Genomic DNA, 18,951 nt, shown 5'->3' on the forward strand with positions numbered 1-18,951 from the left:
GACGCGGGTGGCGCTGTGGGTAAAACCTCAGTGCCTAGGACTTGACGATCGCATGGTCGGCGGTTCGAATCCCTTCGGTGGGGTGAGCTCCCATCTTTTGGTCCCAGCTCCTGCCCACCTAGCAGTTCGAAAGCACCCCTAAGTGCAAGTAGATAAATGGGTACCGCTTTATAGCGGGAAGGTAAATGGCGTTTCCGTGTGCTGCGCTGGTGCAGGCTCGCCAGAGCAGCTTCGTCACGCTGGCCACATGACCCGGAAGTGTCTCCGGACAGTGCTGGCCCCCAGCCTCTTAAGTGAGATGGGCGCACAACCCCAGAGTCAGACACAACTGGCCCGTACGGGCAGGGGTACCTTTACCTTTTTATGTGGTAATTTATGGACCTAAGGTATTTTAAGCCATTTGCATATAACAAAATACTGTATTTTTCTCGCTCTATAAGACACACTTTTCCCCTCCTAAAAAGTAAAGGGAAATGTGTGTGCGTCTTATGGAGCTCCCGCTGCGCTCCGGGGGCTTCGCGTTGTTTTCGCTGAAGCCAGGAGAGTAAGAGGGGGCGGTGCGCACTGATCCCTCTTGCTCTCTTGGCTTCGCTTTGCTAGAGAGGCACTGCACAGCTTGAGAAACAGAAGGGGCTTTGTTTCTGCTGCCGTTTCGCTGAAGGGGCGATGCGCAGAGAGGGAGAGATTTTTTTTTCTTGTTCTCCTCCTCTAAAACTAGGTGCGTCTTATGGTCGGGTGCATCTTATAGAGCGAAAAATACGGTGTACATTTTATCAAAGTAATTGTTGAACTGAAATACAATTAAGAAGTATATTAATAGTGAAATACAGTTAATAAGAAGTATATTAATAGTGTTTTTTATCATATTTTGGAAATGTACATCCATGGTTCATTTTCCTTTAATTTGGGGGGGGGGCAAGAGAGTGCGGCCCTAAACTATAGCTTGTTTAGCTTATACATAAATCCGGCACTGGGGACGGGGCAGACATTCAGCTCAGTTCAGATTTAAAGGCAAACCTACCAAATTCTCACTTTCCAAAACAATATGAGAACCATACTTTGAAATATTCTAAAATTTGCAGTGCAGTTTGCCAGCTAAGTAATGCAGACAAAAACGTACATATACTGTGGTAAAGAGTGCACAAAACATCATATATTACTGAAAATAACTTACAAAAATGTAAGGGGAAGGTAGTTGCAAAAATGTATACACACGGGCCCCATTTGCCTAACGAGCCCAAGATTTCAGTTGATTCCATCAAGAATAAGTGATCTCTCCCCACTCCTGAAATGGTTTCTTCCTAAAATTGCTGTGGCTAATGAGCAAAAAAGAGACAAAGGAAAAACATGATTTGTCTGTTCTCTCCTGCTCTCTGATTTGTCCAATCTCTCTCCCTGTTCTCTCTTTCCAAGTTTTCTGCCCCAAAATAGCTGCTGCTGACCAGCAAAGTAGGAACAAGGAAAGAAGTGGCCAAGCTGCAGCTGTCTGGATATTATTTGAATCTGCAGAGTGTATAGTGAGGTTTGGGACATAATTCTTTATGTTTGCATAAGTGAATTTGCGGGTGATAATGAGTGGGCAGGTAGCAGGACCTGCTTGTACAGTATATTAGTCGAAACTCCATAGCAAAAATACCTTGGGAGAAATTCACACTAAAATGCTGACAACATTTAATGAGCCTTAAAAAAAAAGTCGGGACGCAGGTGGCGCTGTGGGTTAAAGCCTCAGCGCCTAGGACTTGCCGATTGAAAGGTCGGCGGTTCGAATCCCTGCGGCGGGGTGCGCTCCTGCTGCTCGGTCCCAGCGCCTGCCAACCTAGCAGTTCGAAAGCACCTCTGGGTGCAAGTAGATAAATAGGGACCGCTTACCAGCGGGAAGGTAAACGGTGTTTCCGTGTGCAGCTCTGGCTCGCCAGATGCAGCTTTTTCACGCTGGCCACGTGACCCGGAAGTGTCTCCAGACAGCGCTGGCCCCTGGCCTCTTAAGTGAGATGGGCGCACAACCCCAGAGTCTGTCAAGACTGGCCTGTACGGGCAGGGGTACCTTTACCTTTACCTTTAAAAAAAAAAGTCACTAATTGTTTCAGGATAAATTTAAGACTGGAAAAGTAATAAACTGAAATTGACACATTTATCCATTCCTCTTTCCCTGTATCTTATCTCCCCCCCATCTCTTTTAGGTCAGTCAAATTCACTGAGTGGTCTTGGTGCAATGATTGTCCCTCAGCCTAACTTACCTCACAGGGCCTCTGCGAGGAGAAAAGCCCAAATATTGGTTTGTCACCCAGCTGCTAAAAAGACATAGCAGCTTTGATGGGGGTAAAACTCTGGCAGTTCTTATGGATTGCCCCATATCCTGAGCATGCCTTGTCTCCATGGTTTCTTCAGTTATTCGGGCCCATTCACATTCACGGGTAAAAAAAAATAAAATACATTGGACTGTAACTTTTGGCACCTTCGTTGAAATAGGAGAATAAGGAGTGCTGTGGTGAAATGTGTTGGATTGTTTCCTCGCCCCCCCCAACTGCTATTTCTCATGGGAGGTGGGGGGGGGCAGTTACTATTTAACAATGCTGCTTTCATTTTCCCAGCATCCCGGCATAAATTGTCCAGCAAAACACAACTGATGGCTTCCCAGGATTTTTACAGTTTATTCCACAAAGTGCCATAAACTGTCATCCCTGGACACATGTCACAGTGTTGTATTATATACTGCTATATACTTTCTATCAGCGGGAAAACTGAGCATTGAATAAACTCGGGCTTCTGCTAAGCATCAAAATGTATTAACCTGGGCTGGAATCAACGTGTGGGCATGATCCAGCCATGTTGTTGGCATCCGTCTGCCTCAAGAGAGAATGGAGTGCACTTCCAGGGGTGAAGTAAAACTGCTGTATTAGCAGTGACCTCCCCGGGGCACAAGCCAGGGCAGTAAATATGGAGATCTTGGGCTGCCCAGAAAACAAGACCCCTCTTTCGGCTTCGCTGATGTGGTCCAAAGGAAAGCAGAGCAATATGTTTGGCACCAGCTTGGCTGCAGGATTTGCCAGAAGGAGGTGCCATTCAACTGTCCTAGGGACTCTGATTTGCGTAAGGGTTTGTCCTGAGCCTTTTCGTCTCCTGAATATATCCTGCGAGGCAGTGAAGAGGGGGAACCCTCTGCCTCAGGTATTGATAGTTTCAGAAACACTTCCCTCGCTGCTAAATTTAGGACATCTGTTGTTCACAGTGTGTAAATTACCGACACATAAAAATGCAGCCCTCTTTTTCTTGGATAGAGGTGTTGAAAATGCATGCCAGATAATTGTTTCGAAAACACTGGTATGGCTGAAGGTGGAGTTGGTCTCTGAATTTATAGTTAAAGCCCCTACACACACACACACACACACACACACACACACAAAAGCAAAGCAGGCACAAATACTAAGAAACAATGTCACCAAGATTGGATTACTGAAGTGTCTGGGCTAGCAGATGGCACAAATCATCACAAAATGATAAAATAATTATTTGCCTGAAATTAAAGAAGCAGTCGAGGGAATAGTTGATGGATGGAGCAGCAAATGGGAAGGGGTCCATGCGAAAGGGACTGACTTCAACAGCCCAATACCTAGTAACGGTAAACAGACAGGCAAACAAGACATTGTGGGATCCAGAATTAATGACATGGCAAAATGTGCTATTAAGTTCTCTGAAAACTTCAGATGAAGTGAATAGAGCAAAAATCCCTTGTGCGTTTTTGAAGTGTTGATTCTGGGCCAGTGGTTGTGCTTTAGGTCCGGGCTTTAGTTTGGGCACATCGCATAAGGTCTCTTTGGTTGTTGGCAAGGCCGGATTTAGGTTTGATGAGGCCCTAAGCTACTGAAGGTAATGGGGCCCTTTATAAGTCCAGCTGTCCTTTGTCAACAACAAATTGTCGCTGGTTTTTTTGGGTTGAATATATGCTATATGGTAATTTATGGACCTAATAGGCATCTAAAGCCATTTGCACATAACAAAATACCGTATTTTTCGCTCTGTAAGATGCACTTTTCCCCTCCTAAAAAGTAAGGGGAAATGTGTGTGCATCTTATGGAGCGAATGCAGGCTCCATGGCTTCAGTGAAATGGTATCTAAAACCATTTGCACAAGTTGCCATGCAGCCTGTCCATGCAGAATGTAGGCACCCTATATATAGAAATGAGCAAACCAGTGATATTTTAGGGAGCGGGCTAGCAGGTGGGGTCCATTACTTACATCATAGGAGCCTACACAACACAAAACACTGTTGCTGTATGTAAGTTTTTATTTGCTTTTTATCTTACATTTGGAAATGTACACTCAGTTTTCCCCCTTTAATTTTTTTGGGGGCCCCCAAGAGAGTGGGGACCCTAAGCTATAGCTTGTTTAGCTTATATGTAAATCCGGCACTGGTTGTTGGTGCCGTGCAGCTGGATGCATTTCCTCCACTAGAGGAAAGGCAGCTACAAGGGGATCGTAGAACTTTCCAGAGAGCTAGGAATATAAAAGGTGTGACTGGAAAGTTCGGTGAACGGTCACAGAAATTGGACAGTGAGAAATATTCGAATATACAATCAGCGTCAGAAACCCATGAAAGGCTCACAGTTCTGTACGGAGATGAAGCGGTGTATGAGTAGTTTAAGTGTTTCTGTGAAGGGCGGCAAACCATCGAAGATGACCCTCAATCTGGCAGACCACCAACGAGCAGAACAGTGACAAATGTTGACAAAGTTTGTGAGTTATTGATGTGGGATCAGCGTTTGTCTGTCCGAATGATGGCGGAGGAATTGCATATTCTGTGTGAAATCATTACTGAGGTTACTGAGTTGTGTCCCACCCTCCATATTCTCCCGATCTGGCCCCAGCAGATTTCTTTCTTTTTCCAAAACTGAAATCTGCACTGGAAGGGCACAGATTTCCCAACATTTCACACGTCCAGGCTGCTGTGACGAAGTAACTGAAAGCAGTACGAAAAGAGTACTTCTCCAGAAGTTTCCAACATTTCTACGAACCTTGTCAACGGTGCATTGTATCAGAGGGGGCCTACTTTGAAGGCCTGTAAGGTGTGTATCTTCAAATATTTCTCGCCGTCCGATTTTTTGTGACCATTCACCAAACTTTCCGGTCACACCTTGTAGGAAGCTTCCTTATTCCAAATGAGACCATTGGACCATCTTGCTCAGCATTGTCTAAACTGGCTGGTAGGGGCTCTCCAGAATTTCAAGGCAGGAGTCTCTCCCAGTCCTACCTGGTTGTACCTGTGGCAGCCACCTGGTAGTCTGGTTTCTTTCTGTGTTGGAGGTTTGGGGGTTTGAGAGGCTTGGACTGGCCAGATTGGCTCTCTTATTGCCCATGCTTGGACATTGCTGATTGTGGAGGAGACAGTGAGCATGCTGTTTTCCCTGTCACTCTGATAATTTCCTAGCCATGGGTTTCCCTTCTTAGGCGAGTATAAAACATGGCAGCCATTGCATCCATTTAGTGCCAGCGTCTCTTCCTTGTACTACAATATTAGTGTAGAATTCCTTAGCCATGCACCTGCTTAACTCTAAATTAAATGGGACCTAAAACTGCTTAGCCTTGCTGGATTGTACTATAGAGAAGCAATGTCTCATTTCCCAATAATTCCACTTTTCGTAATGTTTTGGATGTCAGCCCAGTTAATTCATATAAATGAAATTGTTCTATAGATTTATATTGCCTTGTGGTAGAGGCCACATTTATAAACCTACAATTAGGGGGTTGACAGGTCGATATTTTTAGGGCTATGTGCAGAGCTTTGAGCAAGACCCCCAATAGACTCATAAATCCCAATCCCCAAAACTGTTTGAAAGCAGACACATGCACACTAATCCCAGCTTTCAGCCATGTAAAGGTAAAGGGACCCCTGACCATTAGGTCCAGTCGTGGCCGACTCTGGGGTTGCGGCGCTCATCTCGCTTTATTGGCCGAGGGAGCCGGCGTACAGCTTCTGGGTGATGTGGCCAGCATGACTAAGCCTCTTCTGGCGAACCAGAGCAGCACACGGAAATGCTGTTTACCTTCCTGCCGGAGTAGTACCTATTTATCTACTTGCACTTTGACGTGCTTTCGAACTGCTAGGTTGGCAGGAGGAGGGACTAAGCAACGGGAGCTCACCCCGTCGTAGGGATTTGAACCGCTGACCTTCTGATCGGCAAGTCCTAGGCTCTGTGGTTTAACCCACAGCACCACCCGCATCCCATAGTTCAAATAGGGGGAAATAAATACAGTATATGGACCAAAGTACAAAGATTCACAAAATGTTTAGGGGTATAGGTACCCCTGTGCCCCCCCAAATAAAAAAGCACTGAATATGACAATCTGGAAGCACCTTATTTCGCTCTAGGTCATCTTCTCACTGTACCGTGCATTTTTTTATCATGATATGGTGTATTGTTTATTTCCCAGGACAAGGCTGACTCTATAGTTGAGGTAAATTGGTTAACTTCTGCTTCTACCAGCCGAGGATCAAACCTCACACACATAATTATTGCTTCAGTGGGTACATCTGTGCACTTGGTGAGATTTATGGAGCGTTTAAACAGATGGAGGCAAACTTAAGGCCTTGAAAACGGCTCCCCGTGAAACTCAGTATCCTGATCATAACTTTTCATCACAGGTTTGCTTTTTATGCCTGTTGCCATTTATAAGGCATGTGATTGGCAGGAGGGATGCTGTGTGTATTAATACATAAAACTTGTATTTCACAGTTTCCACTCAAAACACATTAAAAAGACATGCTGTCCTGAAGAGAGAGGTTGGCAGGAGCAGGGACCGAGCAAAGGGAGCTCACCCCGTCGCGGGGATTCAAACTGCCAACCTTCTGATCAGCAAGTCCTAGGCTCTGTGGTTTAAGCCACAGTGCCACCCACGTCCCTTTTCAGCCATGTACTCACTATATATTTAAAGCACTCCCCAAAGGATCCTGGGAACTGCCGTTTGTTATGGGTGCTGACAATTGTAGCTCTGTGAGGGGATAAATCTGGTTAAGGCAGTTATGCATGGTATGGAAATCAAGCCATCAAGGTTTTTTTTTTGTTTTTTTTAATAAATATTTATTGAAGGTTTTTTTTTTATAAATTACAATACAAATAAAGAAATAAGATAACACATATCATGACATATTTTCTTAACTTCTTTGGACTCCCTCGCATCTCCCGCTCCTGCGTTCCTAATTTATAAATATCTAACCAGCAATTTATCACCTTATTTCCATTCTTATTATCTAAATTTCCAACGTTGTGTCTCAAATTTTCGATATCATTTATTCAAACCTTAAATTTAAATTTAAATTTAGCCTAATAGTTATCCAAAATTTGTCTTTTCTTAAATTTAACTTATCTTCATATATCACTTCACCTAACTTAATGGTGCCAAGTTATTTATAATCTAGCATCCTTCTTAACATTCATACAATTTGCAATGTTTCTGTAGGTAGGTCTTAAATTTCTTCCAATCTTCTTCTACCATCTCCTCTCCCAGGTCTCGGATTCTGCCGGTCATCTCGGCCACAAGCCATCAAGGTTTAATCACCAACAATTTAAGATTTTTCTAAGCAATATGTTTCTAAGGGGGGAAAAATCAAAACAGTTTAGCAGTTAATCATAAGAGCAATTAGGATAACAGCCTCTAAACAGAACGCAACTCTTCTCGTTCTTTCACAGATCATGTATGACCATTCTTCATACGTAGCTCTGTTTCTGGTTATTGGGTAGTATAAAAAATAACCAGAATAAATGTTCTTACATTGTGCTGCTTTTTGCAGTTTAATCTTGAATGTATCAGAAAACTATCCTCTGATCTTTGCTGGGAATCTTCATTCTAGTTACAAACTCCAAAATATCTTTGACCCTTAATGAAACATGCAATGGCATGCATGTTTCCCAACATGCAATCCCAACAGGAAAGACAGGGAAACGGTGGCCACTGTGACCAAAATTGAAAAAAAGACTGGGCTACTTAGGACGGGGAGTTCATTTAATGTAGGCATAAAAGGTACTGATTTCTGTTCTGTGTAATAGCTGTTGCATGCAGCGCTGTTTCCATTCCACTGCAGCTTGGCTTCTGACAAAAGCTATGTTACTTGACTTGCTGCCTGGTGTGGCACAATTCTACATAATTACTTACATGGTTCTCATGTTATTCCACACCATTCATTTAACTGCAAAGGAAATGCAGTGCAAATTCAATCCATATTATTTATGGATTGAAAACAGCAGCAACAGTGAATATGGATTGTATTCGCTGGATTGATTTCCTTTCCGAGCGTTTGGTAAAGAAGCAAACCTTGGCAATTTCTGCTCCCATTTCCTTGGGAATCCTCTGACATTGCTAGCTGTGTGCCCTTCCCCATATTCAGGAAAGTGTTTGGAGAGGTGGACCCTATGCCCCTCCCTAGCCTTCTTTGCAGAGCTATAGTTTTTTTGGCTCAGTTGTGCAGGTTATATAGAGAATTGTCATTGCATACACATTCCCTGGCCTGTATTGTGTGCACAGAGCGCTTTCACTAGCACACAAATGAAAAATCTGGATTAGCGCAAACAAGTCACTGGGGTTGATTACAATTGGCTTTCGGATAAATATTTTTACAGGTACTTTCCTCGTCTAAAATATATCTGTAATTCTAGGTGACCTTTATGCTTCCAAATTGAAGAAATGCTATCCAGACGACCAGTCAATAGAAGAAACCAATATAATTTTTGAAGAATTGTTCCTTCTGTAATGAACATGTAAGGCCATTCAAGCAGTTGCAATGGCAGTCCAATAAAAAAATCACATTGATCTTTGAATAATGTTTGGTGGGCAGGTCATGTCTTCAGTGCAGAATTCCCTCCCCTTCTCCCCAGTACTTAAAATAATGAAAGAGCAATAAAGTGTTAAATTTCAAGGCTCTAATTCACTGGTGATGTGAGAATTGTTTCAGGAAGCGATTCTTTACACGGGCCTATGTGATGTTAGAAGCTTCAGGAAAATTGAGAGAAAGAAACAATTAATAGATTCTGGTTATACTACATACCTGAATGCAGTTTAAGGAGTCACTGATGGTCTGGCAAGGGGTGTGAAAGCAACCACCACATCTTTACCATGGGGAAGTGTAGAGTAGTACCAATTTGTTTTTCTCCTTGCTGAGCTGAAATTCTGTATCAGCCATTATTAACCTGTGCAATACAAGCTATGACCATGTACCTTCCAAAGTGATATTTCTACCTCCTCCTGAAACCTGACAAGACTGGATCTACACTGGTTGGCGGGGAATTGCATGACTGAATGCATCCTCATATGAAAGTGTGTATATGGGGGAAATTCCATCTCTAATTCAGAACTTCTAATCTCTAATTCCATCTCTAATTCAGAACTAGACCAGGCATAGGCAAACTCAGCCCTCTGGATGTTTTGGGACTACAACTCCCATCATCCCTGACCACTGGCCCTGTTAGCTAGGGATGATGGGAGTTGTAGTCCCAAAACATCCAGAGGGCCGAGTTTGCCTATGCCTGACCTAGACTCTAAAAGGGTCCAGGGCATTTTTACTACTGTTTATTTATATGGGATACAGGTCTTTAGCCATTAAATAATCTATGGCCTGTTAAAGCTGGTTGGGGGGACGGGGACTGTTATTATGATTATTCCATTATTATGCTGTCTATTATTATGATTTTTATTACGTTTTTATTGTTTTAATATTATGATTTTACTATTTACCTAGGAAGAAAACCCCACTGAACTCAATGGGTTTTACTCCTGGGTAGACACGTATAGGTTTGTGCTATTGGAAAAAATATAGATATTGTGTGCTTGAAAAACCGCTGTGAAAGCTAAGGTCTTAAGGATGTGCCCTTACTTACTAGGGGGAGTTTAGCGCCACGGAACTCCCTAGGTTTTCCTTCTACACAAACAAACCCAGATTGCGCTGCAGGCCACCTCTTTATTGGATGTAGTTGTAATCCAGTACCACTGACGGCAGCGCACACATTCATACTCCTGATGTTAACTCCTAGATTAGTTCATTCATTCATTCATTCATTCATTCATTCATTCAGCAGAGCAGCCACTGTTTAGCCTGGGGGATTCTTGTAGCGCAAGTGGGCTGAGGGGAGGAGGGAGAAGTACTGAGTTTCCGTACCTTGACAGAATTCCAGTAATTTGTCAGAGCAGTTGACCCTGACATGACTTAGCCATATCCCAGAAGGATAGTGCTTGGCAGTCTGTTACTGCTGGAGAAAAGCTTTTAGCAGTTGGCAGGAGGACTGTCCATCTTTTTTTTTTTGCCGCAGCTAGCTTCAATCTCGGAGAGCCATGCAGCTCTTTTTGCTGCAGATGTGAAGCTTTGTAGGTGCTGAGCACTGCATATTTCTCTCAGCACGCATGCCATTCTGCTGCTGTCTTGGGCGGCTGTGTACAACGATCCCTTACCAGGAGGCCAGTTATGATGGAGTGGAGCTCTCTCACTCTGGAACGTCCAGTTCTATCCACCCGGAAGGTCACTTATCGTAGTGCTCATGCAGTCATGTGCCAGGTAGATCATCTGTTTCTCCCTCCAGTTGCTCGGAATAATTTTATTGCACATCTGCCCCAAACCTGAATCAGAAGAAACGGCAAGAATTCATTATTACATAAGCACCTGGTTAGCTGTAACACTCCTCCCATTGCAGACCCTCAAAGTGTCCCTATTTTTCAGGAACAGTTCCAGATTTACAGAAGTCGTCCCGGTTTCTGATTTGATTCTGGAATGTCCTGCTTTTTCTTAAAGGTAAAGGTAACCCTGCCCGTACGGGCCAGTCATGTCCAACTCTAGGGTTGTGCGCTCATCTCACTTAAGAGGCCAGGGACCAGCGCTGTCCGGAGACACTTCCGGGTCACGTGGCCAGCGTGACGAAGCTGCTCTGGCGAGCCAGCACCAGTGCAGCACACGGAAACGCCGTTTACCTTCCCGCTATAAAGCGGTACCTATTTATCTACTTGCACTTAGAGGTGCTTTCGAACTGCTAGGTGGGCAGGAGCTGGGACCGAAAGACAGGAGCTCACCCCGCCGCGGGGATTCGAACCGCTGACCATGCGATCGGCAAGGTCTAGGCGCTGAGGTTTTACCCACAGCGCCACCCGCTTCCCTTTATCTTAGGTCGTCCCTATTTTCATCGGGAGAAATGTTGGAGGGTATGGAGTTATGCAACCCTCGAGCCAAGGTGGCAAGTAACTATGCAACCTTTAGAACAGTGTTTCCCAACCTTTGGTCTCCAGCTGTTTTTGGACTACAATTCCCATCATCCCTGACTAGCAAGAGCAGTGGCAAGGGATGATGGGAATTGTAGTCCAAAAACAGCTGGAGGCACAAGGTTGGGAAACACTGCTTTAGAAGACATCTGAAGGCAGCCCTATAGAGGATTTTTTTTAAAAAAATGTTTTATTATGTTTTTATATATGTTGAAAGCCCTACAGAGTGGGTTGGGCAACCCAGTCAGATGGGCGGGGGATTAATAAATAATAATAATAATAAAATAATAATAATTTATTTATACCCCGCCCATCTGGCTGGGCTTCCCCAGCCACTCTGGGTGGCTTCCAACAAAATATTAAAATACAGTAATGTATCAAACATTAAAAGCTTCCCTAAACAGGGCTGCCTTCAGATGTCTTCTAAAAGTCTGGTAGTTGTTGTTCTCTTTGACATCTGGTGGGAGGGCGTTCCACAGGGCGGGTGCCACTATCGAGAATAATAATAATAATAATAATAATAATAATAATAATAAAAACAAAACAAAACAGGGCACCTCTATTTTCATTTGAGAAATGTTGTAGGGTATGCCAAGGTTTCTAACTGGGTATGCAGAAGAGTTGTAGAATCCTCTTCACCACTTAGATGAATAGATGTCGTCACGATCTGTAGCTAGGATTTCCCTGACATTGCAGCCTTCTTGAGAAGCAATGCTTGAATTGTTGAATCAGCAGGGAATGGAGCTGTGCTACATGGCCCCTCCCCAAACACCACATGTGCTGGCTCCCTTTGCTCCTTGACATCTGTGCATTAGCACGTCTACCAGCCCCCCTTGCTACAAGCATCAATGCCGAATGTGAACAAAATTCGGAGTGGGCTTTGAGCCCTTGCTTCTCACTCAGAAATTATTCAACACTTGAGCATCTCTTCTGCAGAGAGCTCTGTGCTCAGGGCCAATTACAGGGGTCCCCTGGTGGTGGGGATGTGGCCTGCACATTATGTTCAAAGTGGGCCTCAGATTTAGACACCTGTTAATGGTTTTGCATTTAATAACTTATTCTTATGGTCAGTGGATCAAAATGTGACATACACTCTTAGCTTAGAGCTGCAAATAAGATGTGTGATGACAGGCACAGATTTTTGGTAAATGATGTAGGTTTTGCCATAAAGAATATTGTAAGTAAGTAAGTAATAATAATAAAATTATTTATACCCCGCCCATCTGGCTAGGTTTCCCCAGCCACTCTGGGCAACTCCCAACAGAATATTAAAAACACGATAAAACATCTAACATTAAAAACTTCCCGAAACAGGGCTGCCTTCAGATGTCTTCTAAAAGTCAGATAGTTGTTTATTACTTTGACATCTGATGGGTGGGCGTTCCACAAGGAGGGCACTACTACTGAGAAGGCCCTTTGCCTGGTTTCCTGTAACTTCACTTCTCACAGTGAGGGAACCAGCAGAAGGCCCTCGGAAGCGGACCTCAGTGTCTGGGCTGAATGATGGGGGTGGAGACGCTCCTTCAGGTCTAAATTGATATAAAAATATATCAATTCTGATGGCACAACAGCAGACTATGATGACTGTGTCCTTTCAGATCAGCAGATTATATAAACCAGGTGTGAGGATCCTTGGACCCTCTGTGTAGCTGAACTACAACTTCCATCATTCCTGACCATTGAGCTTGCCTACTGAGGCTGATGGGTACTGTAGTTCATCAACATTTGGAGAGCCAAAGGTTCTCCACACCTGATATAAACAAACCACAACTAGTGACAGCTGCCTTATGCCCCACCCCCTTTATGGTGCCTTATTTTGCGTTTTATGTGTTGTCATTTTTAAATATTTATCATGACCAGGAGCCCCAAAATTTGGAAGTGACCCCCAGGCCTCTGTGGATCTTTGAGGGGGCTTGTTAATGGTGATCCCCTCCATGGACTGAGTGTATCTGTTGTGTGTTAGAAAGATTGTGTTTACAAATAAAACATGGTAAGCACAGAATTTAATAATTTAATTGTCTCTGTGTTAAGAAGGACAGGTCAGAGGCACACTTGAGCCCAAGGCTTGCTCTCATGGTGTGTGTTGTGTGGTTCAGAAACAGAAAGGGAAAATAAGGCATATAAAAATCCATGTAAGTGAAGACACAAAACACTCATAGCTTATAAAAAAAAGATTCCGATATGGGTGATCTGGATCAATGAAGTTTTAATACACACACTATTAAACCATGGGTAAGTGAGCTTATGAAACGAGAAATGCTGTGTTTTTATGTCAAAATTACAGATTCCATTAAAAGTGTTATCACAGGAGTGATTGCTCAGGTTGAATGACTTGAGGCAGTTCAGGTTGAGCCAATCAGTAATGATTGGATGCAATTTAGTTGCCTGGTTCTGCTGTGTTCACAGGAGAAATAGTCCTGTGAAACCACAGGAAGCAGCTGAAAAACAACCAGAAATGAGTTGTGGAGGGCTGAAAATGCCACCTCTGAATGAAGTGAAGAGGGGTTAATTAACGCTGAAGGAGACAGTGACCGGTAGACTGTGACAAGTCATACGTACTTTGGAAGGTCTTGCCTAAAAGCTTCTCTCAGGTAAGCGTGTTGTCTAGGATTGGGTAAAGATTTTCTAGAGATCAAACATGAATCTTAAGAGAAATTAAGCCCTGAGAAACAACTGATTAAGCCCTGATTTTATGAATAGGAAGACTGGTACATTTTTAAACACAGCCAACTGTTGCAGTGCTTAAAGTTGAGCCAAAGGACTAAGTGGAACGAGGCATTTAGTTGCAAAGAAAGAGAGGAAAAGACATAAAAGTACAAACACAGCAAAGACTCATCATGATCTATATCTCATTGAAAGCAATTGCGTGGAACACAGGCCTGGTTTATGTACACAACAGAACGGTTTGGTAGTGTTTGCTTTTTGCATAAAAACTCACTACATGTAAAAAACTAGAATAGCAGGGTGTGGGCTTTGCTGGAACCCCTTTCCCTTACATGCTAGGCTTTTAAACAACAACAACAAATCTTGCAGAGAACTCTAAACATGAATTTATTCTAAAATGAAAAGCACCCTAGTCCAAATTGGCACAGTCCATTCTACCACCTCAGTATTTCTACTGCCACGTTTTGCTGCATTCAGACACCAGGCCTCAGTTATGACTTAACGCTTAACAGGTAGTGCTTGTCACCTGTGCACTTCTCAAAAGCCAAATAATAACATACAGTAATCACAACTGAGGCAAAGGTTCAATAAGGGACGTGGGTGGCGCTGTGGGTTAAACCACAAACCACAGAGCCTAGGACTTGCTGATCAGAAGGTCAGCAGTTTGAATCCCCGCGACGGGGTGAGCTCCCGTTGCTTGGTCCCTGCTCCTGCCAACCTAGCAGTTCAAAAACACATCAAAGTGTAAGTAGATAAATAGGTACTGCTCTGGCGGGAAGGTAAACAGTGTTTCCGTGCTCTGCTCTGGTTCGCCAGAAGCGGCTTAGTCATGCTGGCCACATGACCCGGAAGCTGTACGCTGGCTCCCTTAGCCAATAAAGCGAGATGGCAGAGGACTGGACCTAATTGTCAGGGGTCCCTTTACCTTTACTTTAAACGTTCAGTACTGCTCATTCCTATAGTTGCACTGGAAATAGGTTTGTCTTTCTCTTGTCCTCTGCTAGCTTTTGACATGCAGAGAGTTTTCCAACAACATGCAGTTTTCCGCCTGAAGTCTGAAGGAGCGCAGCTGTTCAGCCGCATCTCCTACTGCTGGACCTCTGACACCCCTCTGAGTCTGCATTTGACACCCTTCTTGAGTCTGCTTGAAGGTGAGTGTGAAACTGGCAGAGCCCAGCGTTCTGTTCCATCTGTGTTGTGGTTTTTGTGGGTCAGACATGCTGAAGGCAAATTGGCAAATTGCAGTAGGCAGGGTGTGTTGGACTTTGCAAATACTGGCTTTCCGTTTTATGGCAGTACTGTGAAGGTTACTCTTTCCTACAGACCCAGTTCTGCCACCCAGGTTTGGGTCAGCAGCACTGCCTGAGTGTCATCTGTATAGTCTACTAGCTGTTTCATACATACCTGCTGTTGCTCAAATATTCTAAGAAGCCAAAAAGTCGGTGAAGTTTTGATATCGGCAGTTAAAATGTGTTCACTGTATTGGTTTTTTTATTATAATGTTTTAATTAATTTTTGAAAAGTTTTAATACCTATAAAACACAGCAATTTCAAACATTAAAATGCAGAGTTCTTTCGAACTCTTAGACCACCTTCTGGCCCTCCATGGGTTCCATCTTTAAGATTAAATTTACTGCATCTTTTACCTTTATCTATCTATTATATAACCATAATTACCATTAAAACAATTCCACGTTACAAGTGTCTTTACATCCCCGCCAAAGATTTTTAACTGTTCACAGTGGTCTTTTAAGTAAATTACAAATTTACTCCAGTCTTTAGAAAACACTTGATCTTCCTGGTTTTGGATCTTCCCTGTCACTTTCACCATTTCCGCATGTTCCATCAATTTCATCTGGCATTCTTCTTTTGTGGGTATTTCTCCTTCCTTCCATCTCTGGGCTAGAAGCATTCTCACTGCCATTGTTGCATACATAAGAAGTCTTTTATCTTCTCTTGGAAACTCTTCACCCAGAATACCTAGTAAAAAGACTTCTGGGGTTTTTTTTTAGCAAATGTATTTTTAAACATTTTCTTTAGCTCATTATATATCATTTCCCAGAAAGGTCTTCACTGTATTGTTTTTGGTGCCTGCTAACACCTCCCCCCCCTTTCCTTTTTTGCTTCAGCAAGCCTGCCCAGGCATGCAATCTTAGTAAGTAATTTTATTTTTAATTGTTTAAAATTGCTGATTCCTGTTTATATTTTATTTATAATTGTTTGACATTGCTGGCCATATTCATATTTTAAATTTCATGCTAACTTGTTCTTAATTTTTTTGTTTTTATAAGGGTTTTCTTTTAAATGACTATTTTAAGCAGTGTCCTTTGTACGCTGCTTAGAGGTCTTCCGATGACTAAAGTAAACATATCAATTTTGCTAGGTAAATAAATAAACAAATATCGGCCGCAAAGTGCTCACCCGCCAGCCCCTCCTCACCATTAGGTTCAAAGTCTAAAATGACCTAATCGCGACGTTGCCCATCTCTGCTGCAAAGTGCTCTCAGGAGTGCATGCATGTGCAGAAGAAGGAAAGTGGTTACTTAATCCTATCCCTGCTGTCTGCCTTTCCTCTCAAATTCTCCCACCATCCATTTTGATCCCTGCTAGTCAGTGCTGGATCTGGGTGGAAGTAGCTTTGTGGGAGGGTCAGGGTAAAGGAACCTGGAACAAATCACTTCCCCCTCCCAAGGGCACTTTGCAACTTGGCATAATGTGTGACTGTTAATACAACCAGTGTTGGATTTACATATAAGCCAAACAAGCTATAGTTTAGGGCCCCACTCTCTTGAGGGGCCCCAAAAAAATTAAAGGGGAAAAAACCTGGATGTACATTTCCAAAACGTAAGATAAGTTCAACAATTACAGTGGATGCTTGGGTTGTGAACGTGATCTGTGTGGGATGCACGTTCACAACCTACAGTGGCATGTCTGTGCATGTGCAAAGTGCGATTTAGCACGTCTGTGCATGCGCAACCGCCAAAACCTGGAAGTAACCTGTTCTGATACTTCCAGGTTTTGGCGGTCTGTAATCTAAAAAAGGATGTGGGTGGCGCTGTGGGTTAAACCACAGAGCCTAGGACTTGCCGATCAGAAGGTCGGCGGTTCAAATCCCCGCGACGGGGTGAGGTCCCGTTGCTCGGTCCCTGCTCCTGCCAACCTAGCAGTTCGAAAGCACGTCAAGGTGCAAGTAGATAAATAGGTACCGCTCTGGCAGGAAGGTGAACGGCGTTTCCGTGCGCTGCTCTGGCTCGCCAGAAGCGGCTTAGTCATGCTGGCCACATGACCTGGAAGCTGTACGCCGGCTCCCTCGGCCAATAAAGCGAGATGCCCCAGAGTCGGTCATGATTGGACCTAATGGTCAGGGGTCCCTTTACCTTTACCTTTAATCTAAAAAAAACCACAATCTGAAGTGTCTGTAACCTGAGGTATGACTGTGCTTTGATAAAATACACATTTTGTTATGTACAAATGGCTTTAGATACCAATTAGGTACATAAATTACCATATAGCATACAGTGGTACCTCGGGTTACATATGCTTCAGGTTACATACACTTCAGGCTACAGACTCCGCTAACCCAGAAATTTTACCCCGGGTTAAGAACTTTGCTTCAGGATGAGAACAGAAATTGGGCTCTGGCGGCATGGCGGCAGCAGGAGGCCCCATTAGCTAAAGTGGTGCTTCAGGTTAAGAATATTTTCAGGTTAAGTACGGACCTTCAGAACGAATTAAGTTCTTAACCCGAGGTACCACTGTATATTCAACACAAAAAAACCAGCGACAAATTGTTGTTGACAAAGGACAGCTGGACATATAAATGGTCCCATTACCTTCAGTGGTTTAGGGCCTCAACAAACCTAAATCCGGCCCTGAATATAACTGGTGGCTATAGTCCAACATAGGGTTTGCCCCTCACTTTCTTAGGATGGGTAAATGGTCCATGGCTTACCCAGTGGATTGCCATAGAAGAAGAGGAGGAGGAGGAGTTTGGATTTGATATCCCACTTTATCACTACCCTAAGGAGTCTCAAAGCGGCTAACATTCTCCTTTCCCTTCCTCCCCCACAACAAACACTCTGTGAGGTGAGTGGGGCTGAGAGACTTCAAAGAAGTGTGACTGGCCCAAGGTCACCCAGCAGCTGCAGGTGGAGGAGCGGAGATGCGAACCCGGTTCCCCAGATTACGAGACTACCGCTCTTAACCACTACACCACATACCCTTTAACATGGGCAATATCCATGGACCTCTAACATAAACGCATGTAAGTTTCTTCGCAGGAGGAACCCATCTCCCCCTTTCCGCAATCTTTTCGGCTTCTGGATTTAGCTTTGCTCCATTTCCTTAATCACTGCCTTTCAGGACACGGGGAATAGACTGCATTCAGCTTTGCATATATAATTGCATCTGTGACCCTTGACAGCTTTAATCAACATATGGAATTTAAATACATGCCGCTATTCCCCCGTGGCTTGGTTAGACGTTTAAATCTGCCTTGAAATCAATAGCCTGCATCAGTGACTAAATAAAATTAGCAATAGGCTGGAAGTGAAATGGAAGCTACTCTTGAAGAGTATTTGCAGAGAGCCTCCATCCGCCCCCCGCCCTTCCAGGAGGCTGTGCCATCTGGAACTGTGACATTTCCAACTGCAATGCTAGAGATGGAGAGCCTTCAATAACCGTTTCGTCACCAGCAAGAGGGGCTGTACATGGGGCTGATTTGTAGTTTGACGACAGACTAGTTCTGTCCTGGTTAACCAGTGGCAAGGCTTTACCTGGCAAGATAGGTGGAGGGAGACAAGAGCTTCTGTGGCCGGAAATGTTTAAGGACAGCACCTTTGTGGCTGTCAGGACCACATAACACCGGTCCTGAGAAATCTACATTGGCTCCCAGTACATTTCCGAGCACAATTCAAAGTGTTGGTGCTGACCTTTAAGGCCCTAAACGGCCTCGGTCCTGTATACCTGAAGGAGCGTCTTTATCCCCATAATTCAGCCCAGACACTGAGATCCAGTGCCAAGGGCCTTCTGGCGGTTCTCTCATTGCAAGAAGAGA

General features: G+C 43.8%; 1 long non-coding RNA gene across 2 annotated transcripts in view; it reads left to right on the top strand.

Moving 5' to 3' along the window:
- The first annotated feature begins 1,408 nt into the window (after nt 1-1,408).
- The window catches only part of LOC310835229, a 47,701-nt gene continuing 30,158 nt past the window's right edge, over nt 1,409-18,951 (top strand). The window contains exons 1-2 of one of the 2 annotated variants that reach the window (XR_014559435.1): nt 1,409-1,517; nt 14,901-15,047. This is a non-coding gene — a long non-coding RNA (uncharacterized lncRNA). Of the gene's footprint in view, nt 1,518-13,396; nt 13,465-14,900; nt 15,048-18,951 lie in introns of those variants that run through there. The other variant, XR_014559436.1, reaches the window with a different exon arrangement.

The sequence above is a fragment of the Podarcis gaigeae genome (assembly GCF_964106915.1).
Source record: "Podarcis gaigeae genome assembly, chromosome: 17".
Taxonomy (NCBI): Eukaryota; Metazoa; Chordata; class Lepidosauria; order Squamata; family Lacertidae; genus Podarcis; species Podarcis gaigeae.